The sequence below is a fragment of the Trichechus manatus genome, unplaced genomic scaffold, assembly GCF_000243295.1.
Source record: "Trichechus manatus latirostris isolate Lorelei unplaced genomic scaffold, TriManLat1.0 scaffold00162, whole genome shotgun sequence".
NCBI classification, from domain to species: Eukaryota; Metazoa; Chordata; class Mammalia; order Sirenia; family Trichechidae; genus Trichechus; species Trichechus manatus.
In genome coordinates this window covers 2,371,297-2,379,928 of record NW_004444098.1, presented here as the reverse complement: position 1 = coordinate 2,379,928, position 8,632 = coordinate 2,371,297, and positions in this window count along the sequence as shown.

Below are 8,632 nucleotides of genomic sequence, written 5' to 3'. Positions count from 1 at the left end.
GCCGAGAGGGGCCCTGACGTCAGCGCCGGGGGCTTTGTGCGCCCGGAGCGAGGGCCCGAACGGGGGCACTGGCGCGCAGAGGCCGCCGGCACCGGTCGCCGCTTCCTCCGGGACCCCCGAGCCAGCGCCAAGGGGCGAGGAAACCGGAAAAGCCGGAGGGGGCGGGGAGTGAGGGGAGCGGGCTTCCAGAGTCGCCGACCCGCGTCCCAGTGGAGAACTATGACAGCTGGAGGGGCCAGCGATCTTAGTTATCACCCACTGTACAGATAAACTGAGGCCCCGGGCACTGGCCCAAGGGCACCCAAGATTTGGCAACGTTGTCCCGATCCACAAGGCTGGATCCTTTTGTTCAGATATCCGGCTGCGGGTGGTTATTTAATTCAGAGTTCTCAATCCTGGCTGCACATTAGAATCAGCTGGAGAGCTTTTGCAACCCTTCCACACCCCCCACCCTCATTGCCCAGGCCTCATCCCAGACAGATTTTATCAGGTTCTCGCCGGGTGGGACCCAGGCATTCGTGCTTTAAAAACTCCACAGGTGGTTCCAATGTGCAGCCAAGGTTAAGAACCACTAACTTAAATTACTTTGGGGTTACAAATGGCTTAGAGGAGCAAAGGTAGCACCCTCCAACCTGGGGTAACGCCAGATTTGGTATCCCTAAGATCCCCGGAAGCCCACCCCTAGCCAACTGAGACTTTGAAAACTCCCAAGAGTCCTCCGCTTCTCCGGCTGCGCAGGCCTCGCACTTGAGCCTGTGTAAGTAAGTTAATGGTTTAACAGTGTCCGGGGCTTAAATTCCTCCTGTCTCCTTAGAGAAGAATTTTCCTGTCTCCAGAAGTATTAGAAACGCTGTGAGACCCTTGCAGTTTTTGTACCACTAATGCTCTCAGTGACATTTCTGAACGCGATATTCCCTCGAAATTTTATGTTGCCTTTATTGTTTTTGAAAATACGTCGTGTTACTTGAACGGAGGGTTCCATAAACAGTAACAATAGATAGTACACTTAAGGGACATTTAAGCTGGAAGAGAGAGGTTTAGGGACTGAGAAAAGGCGGAGAAGGCAAACATTTCATCTATTGAAATTTATTGGACTAGGAAAGACTATCGAGAATTCTAGAAAGTCTAATAATATTTTGCATAAAAGACACTTGTGCTAGGTGGATCACTGGCTCATTTTCACAATCATATTTCTCATATTCATGGGAATAGTCAGTCCTAACCAAGCTTCATGCAGAAATAAAATAGGGAGCTCATAGGTTTAACTTTTTGTCCTCCTGTTACCGGAAAGTAATCCATTGGAGCTATTCCTGAGTGACGTGTATTCAGGAATCCAACTGCAGATAACAATAACTAAGTTGCCTGCAGAGGACATGAAGAAAGACAAAGGTGGGACTTGGCGAGGGCAATGAGGAATTACTCCCAAGTCCTGGTTTAGGTTAGAGCATTTGGTTGGTTCCTACATCTTGGAAGGCTCCTAGGAGACGGTGGAAACACCAGTGGATTCCAGCTTGACAATCTGAAAGAGTATTTTGGCAAGACAGGACCTCACTCTGGGACCAAGAACTCAAAGGTTTCGTGCGCTGAGATGAAAGCAGGCCTTTTGGTCCGCTTTCTGTCATTCCCTAGAAGTCTTGGATTGTTTTGTTTTGTTTTGTTTTAACCAAAGAAAAGAAAGAACAGCTGTCCAAATATTGAAGCTAGTCACAATGGGATGCCTGTGATAAAAACCAAGTTGTCACAATTGTGTGCACTATGTCAAAGGAAAGCCACATTTTAATAGAAATTTTCACTTACTTTGGAAATGTCATGGATTGACTTAAACAAGCGATTGCCCCTAAAACCCTTCAGAAAAACAAGACAGCAGTTGGGAAGTCAGCAAAGGCTGCTAACAGGCCATGTGCAGATGGCTGATAAGTATATTCGATTTCACTATTATTCAAAGAAATGCTATTTTAAAGTAATGATAAATCATTGTTATGGACTGAATTGTGTTCCCCCCAAAATATGTGTTGAATTCCTGGCCCTTGTACCTGTGGATGTGATCCTGTTTGAAATAGGCTTTTCTTTTTTATGTTAATGAGGTCATACCTTTGTAAGGTGGATTCTAAACCTCATCACATCAGAGTTATAAAAAGACCAGAAGGGACACAGAGACACATACACACGAGAGAAGACAGACACCATATGAGGACTGTCTACAAGCCAAGGAATGCCAAGGAACCATAGAATCCCTGGGGCTACTGACCAGGAAGGAATCCACACGGTCCAGACCCTGATCGAGACTTTTAGTCTCCAGAACTCTCAGAAAATAAATTTCTGTTCTATAACGCCACCCACTTGTGGTATTTGTGTTGCAATAGCACTATGTAACTAAGACAACCACTTTTCACGTATTAAATAACTAAAATATTTAAAAATTTAAGCGAGGGTACCCGATACAGAAGAGAGTGAGGTGCACCACACTGCAGGTGGGCCTTTCTAGAAAGTCATTCGGCAGCATGTATCAAGAGACTTAAAAAAATATTCATAGCCTCTGGCCTAATAATCTTTCTTCTGGGCCTCTCTCCTAAGTAAATAACGACTGTTTCAGTCAAAATTTAAGGATGTTTATCATCAAGCTAGTTGTACTAGCAAACAAAACAAGTAACAGAAAAGGAAGCGACTGCTCAACAGAGGGGGAGTAATTATATAAATTATTGTGAATCTAGCTCAGTAGTCCTCATCCATGGGTGATTTTGCCCCTGGGGGACATTCAGTAATGTCTGGAGACAGTTCTGGGTGTCACAGCTGATGGGGAGGGAGGTGCTACCGGCATCTAGTAGGTGGTGGCCAGGGATGCTGCTAAACATCCCACAATGAAAAAGACAGCCCTCACCACAAAGAATTATCCAGCCCAAAATGGCAACAGGGGCAAGGCTGAGAAACCTTGATCTAGATGATTGTGTATTATGCAGTTTTATTTGCAAATAATTATTTGGAAAATGCTTAGAGATTTTTTATTTTTAAAGCAGAATATAAAGCTGAATTGACTATATATATACATATATACATATATAAGAAAATACACTATGGTAGAGACTATTACTTATTCTCCAAACATATCTCTTCTATCTGGCCACACAGTCAGACTACATTTCCCAGACTCCTTAACAGCTGTGGCCATAATTGCCTTGGACTCTTGTGTGAACCGGTAATAAACTGCTGTTATGTTTGAGCCATTATGTATTTTGGGGCCTATTTGTTATAGCAGTGACTCTACCTTTACTAATAAAACCCACTGCCGTCGAGTCGATTCTGACTCATAGTGACCCGACAGGATTTCCAAGGCTATAAATCTCTACAGAAGCATACTGCCACATCTTTCTCCCGTGGACCCACTGGTGGTTTCCAACCACCGACCTTTCGGTTAACAGTCGATTGCTTTAACCAGTGCGCCACCAGGGCTCCTACCTTTATAATACATACATCAAAACGTTAACATGGTTTGTCTCTGGGATATGGGATTAATGGAGTTTTTCGTTTTATTTTTATACCCTTCTGTGTTTTCCAAGACTTCTACAATGAGCAATAATTATTTTGATAATCAGAAAAAATACACAGTTGTACCTAACTACATAAGAGAGACATTCTCCTAATAATTTAAACTATAAATAAATCATATTTTCCAACTGGCTTTTATGAATTTGCATAAGATCTTACTGACCCTCAATGCCTCATCCAAGAGTACAAGAAATTTATAAACCATAACGATACATTTTGCCTGTTCCAATAATCTGGGGGTATTTAATCACATTTATGAAGTCCCTGGGTGGCATTTGACTACTAACTGAAAGGTTATTGGTTCGAACCCACCCAGAGGTGCCTCAGAAGACAGGCCTGGTGATCTGCTTCTGAAAGGTCATAGCCTTGAAAACCCTATGGAGCAGTTCTACTCTGCACACATAGGGTCGCCATGAGTCCGAATCGACTGGATAGCCACTAGTAACAACAATGGCAATCATGTGTATGCACGTCACTCCTTCCTGTTCTATAAGCTTATGAGTCTTGACTCTCCAGTGAAATCTCCTGATGGGCAGAAACCTGGCTTGATGTCTGAGCCTTGCAATCTCTTCTCTGCCTCTCGGTTTCTCTAGTTACTTTCTCAGCACATCAGGCATGATTTCTGTCCTTTATAGCCTTCTCTCCTGTCTCTAAGAAAGATGTTTGCTTTCTCAAACTAATGGAAAGTCCACAAATTGGTTTTTAACTTTTATAGTCAGCTTATGGACAAAGAAAAACAAACAGACATACAAAAAAACCTTTAGCTCTATTTGCAGAACTGAATGAAAATGTTAGCAAACCTTGAAATGTAAAAATATAGCTGACACAAAGTGGGACGTGGAGGATAAAGAATGGAAAAGCAGCATCATAAGTGACCTCAGCTTCTCAAGTGGGGAACAGAAGATACTATCAAAGTTTGATGGAAAAAGAAAGAAAGATTTGGGAGGAGGGATAATGTTTGTTGTTGTGAGGGGCCATCAAGTCGGTTCTGACTCATAGCGACCCTATGTACAACAGAATGAAATGCTGTCTGGATCTGTAACATCCTCCCAATCGTTGTTAAGCTTGAGCCCACTGTTGCAGCCACTATGTCAATCCATCTCGTCGAGAGTTTTCTTTTTTGCTGACCCTCTACTTTACCAAGCATGATGTCCTTCTCCAGAGACTGGTCCCTCCTGATAACATGTCCAAAGTAAGCAAGACGAAGTAAGGGACCTAAAGTAAGCATTGATTGATTAGAGTCCATGCCCTGGAGCAGTCAAGCCAATGAAATGTACCCTAAGTCAGAAAGAGAGAGAAAGTTTATTTAGGAAGTGGTCACCAACAGAGAATCTGACAGCAACGCAGGCTGTCTCTATGGAGTCCCGAAAGGCAATTTTACATTACAGCTTATGTATGATTTTTACAAGGGTTAGAAGTGTCTTTTGGCACACTGCCCATGGATGGCCGGATGAGTTACACATTACAAAATAACTACAAGAGACTCCTTATCAGGCTAAAGAGATACATGCCGGACTTTTCCTTATCAAGCCAAATATTTACAGACTGGACATCTGGGCTCTAATCCATGTTGGGGGTTGTAAGTCACAGGTGGCCGGACAGAGCAAAACAAATTTATTAACAAAGGTATGTGGAAAGGAGAAAGCAGGCAAAAAAAAAACTTATAGGTTCTTCATGGCGTTAGTTATGTCAAGCTCTCAATCGCCCATTTCGAAAAGGAGAAAACATGCTGTGGAGTATCAGGTTCACATATTCCCCCCTTTTGAAGCTTGGTTGGCCATACATACCTATCCCAATTTTAACCTAGTCCCTTAGATCAGAAAGTTTCAAGTGAAAGGATTGGGCCTTTTGCCTGTGACAGGTTTGAGTTCTCTGTTGGACAGTCTGACTCAGGACAGAGAATGCCATCCCACTTACAGGCATAAATTGGAGACAGCAACAGATTAATAGGCCTATAGGAAGGAATCCAATTCTACTAATGAATAAGGTTTTTAGCCAGGTAAGATCTGGCAGCCAAGAGGTCAGCCAAGAAAAATCAAATCCTTCATGAATCTTGTAACAGGCCCCCAGCTATAAATATCAGTATATTTTAACTCTTTCTTAGTGTGTTTAAAAATGGTAAAATTTATCAACACCTCTAGGGGAGTGCAAACTCTGATGAGATAGGACTTGAGGTCCGAGTTGGCATGCAACCCCTGTCCAGACAGAAATCAGTAATGTTTAACACTTCTTTAGCAATACAGATCCAAAAATTTTCATCTTTTAACAAGGGGTCGGGGGGAGCGTTTATCTCAGGGACAAGGATTCCCCGGGTGGAAGTCTCTCTGGTACCTAATAGTAATCCCATCCAAGCTAGTATTAAAAACATTTTTACTTTTTAACCCTAGAAAGTCTTAACTTCAGGCCATTGATGGGTTGGGCTTTCTACTCCTTCTTGTTACTGTAGACCAGGCAGGGCTTGACAAAGGAATGATGGATCCAGTTTGACTCCTGCAAGCTTCATGGCTATGTGAGTGCTGAGTAGTATGGTGAAGGATCCAGTCCACTTAGGCTGTAATGGGAGGTCCTTCCACTTTAGAAGAAGCACCTGGTCGCCGGGCTGGAAAGAGTGCACAGCTATCTCAAGAGGGAACTTCTGCCAGATCCACACTGGCCGATGCAACTGGGAAAGAATTTTGGTTAGAGAAAGCAAATATTTAGGCATCATTACATTAAGGCGCTGGGCGGAGGACTGTGGGGAGAGTTGGTTGAGACAATATGGTCTCCCATAAAGTATTTCAAAAGGACTGATTTTAAGTTTTCCCCGGGATGCAATATGGACTCAGAGGAGGGCCAGTGGCAGAACATTTGTCCAGGGCGGCCTGGTCTCTTGGCACAGTTTACTAAGATGACGTTTTATGGTCTGATTCATTCTTTCAACCTTTCCACTAGATTGGGGTCTCCATGCTGTGTGGAGTTTCCACTTTATTTCTAAAGCAGCTGAAACCTGTCGTACAGCTTGCTAGCTGCCTTGATCCGGCAGGGAAAAGCTTTTACCCATCCTGAAAAAGAATCTACATGCACCAGTAAATATTTCATCCAATGTTTAGTTTTGAACACTTGACAAAAGTCAATTTGCCATATTTCACCTGGAAAGGATCCTATTCCTTGAGGGCCAGAAATCTTGGGCCCATAAGTCTTTGAATAATGTCCTTTTTGTTCTAATACTATGGTCACTGCGTGAGGGACAAACACAATAGTATCATGCCCCAAAGTAAATTTGTTAGCCTCTTTTGCGATAATGTTAGCTGTGGCAACTGCCTGGAGGCAGGCCGGCCATCCTTTTGAGACAGTGTCCAGATTTTTAGAGAAATAGGTGACAGGGCATCTCCGTGGTCCCAACGACTGTGTTAATACACCAAAGGATACTCCTCTTCTTTCATCTATATATAATTCAAAGGGTTTTTGATAATTGGGCAGCCCTAGGGCTGGGGCTTTCATCAACCGGGACTTTAAATCACTAAAGGCTCACTGACACTCAGGAGTCCATTAGAAAGGATCTCTCTCTGCCCCCTGAGAAGCCTGATGGAGAGGTTGTGCCAGGACCCCAAAATTGGGAATCCAGATGTGACAGAAACTCGCCATTCCTAGGAATCTTCTGAGTTGTTTACATGTCTTAGGAGGGGCTAGGCGGCATATGGTTTGTATCCTTTCAGGTAGTAAGCACTTATGCCCTTGGGAGATGAGGAAACCTAGGTATTTTACCCCTGTAAGGTTAGCCTGTAACTTTCTCAAAGACACTTGGTATCCAGCTTTAGCCAAAATATTTAAGACAGTCACAGTATTTGTAACAGATCTTCTTCAGCCTCGCTTCCTATCAGGAGGTCGTCCACATACTGAAGGACCACTCCTTGGCTGAGGGGAAGTAACTGCTCTAGATCTTGGGCCAGTGCCGTTCCAAAAATAGTGAGGAAGTTCTTAAACCCTCGGGGTAGCACAATCCAACAGAGCTGTTTCATTCCTTTGTCCCATTCTCACTCAAAAGCAAAGATCAGCTGGCTCTCGGTGGCCAGCGGGATACAAAAGAAAGCATCTTTTAAATCTGAAACAGTAAAATGAGTACCGGAAGGTGGGAGGGCTGATAGTAGGGTATATGGGCTCGGGACTACCAGGTATAGGGTCTTCACAACTTTGTTAACAGTCCACAAATCTTGAACAAAACGGTACTCACTGGTTGATGCCTTCTTCACCAGCAGAACAGGCGTGCTGAATGGGAATCAGCACTCTCGCAACAGTCCCCACTCCAGGTATCAAGTGATTAGTCCCTGCAGTCCCAGATGAGCCTCAACTCTCAGCGGATATTGTTTAATCCGAGGAGGTATGACGTTGGGTGACAGCTCCACAACCACAGGGAGGACAGTCCGAGCTCATCCTGGCTAGTCACTGGCCCAAACCCATGGAGTCATGGCCATCAACCACTCTTTGAACCGTGGGTGAGACGGACTCTGGGGATAGCACTGGTTGGGTGAGGGCTAAGAGAGCTGCTTGCACTTTCCAGGCGTTCGCTGACAGTACTGTCAGAGACAAGCCTTTTTCATCAAAAGAGATTTCAGCGTGCACTTTACTTATGAAATCTGGCCCCAAAAAGGGGGACCAGGCATTTCGGCATGTACAGAAACTGGTGGGATAGTTTGATTTCTCCTATTTCACAGTCCATTGGCTGCAAAAAAGGTCCAGTCACCTCTTTTCCAGTCACCCTGACAACTTGAGTACTGTTGGTTGAGGCAGTCCCTTTAGGCTTCCAAGTGAGTACCGAGAGGGCTGCTCCGGTATCAATCAAAAAGTCTACTGGCTGTCCTCCTACCATAACTTTTACCAGGGGGTTGGTAGGAGAGAAGTTAAAAGTTGTGTCCCTTTCAGGGGACATCTAGGTCAATTGGCATAACAAAGCTTATTAAGAAAATGTTCTGCATCCTACTTTGGTGAGTGGCGTCTGGAGTCTTAAAACCTTGTAAGCAGCCATCTAAGATGCATCAATTGGTCCCAACCACCTGGAGTAAAGGAGAATGAAGAACACCAAAGACACAAGGAAAGTATTAGCCCAAGAGAC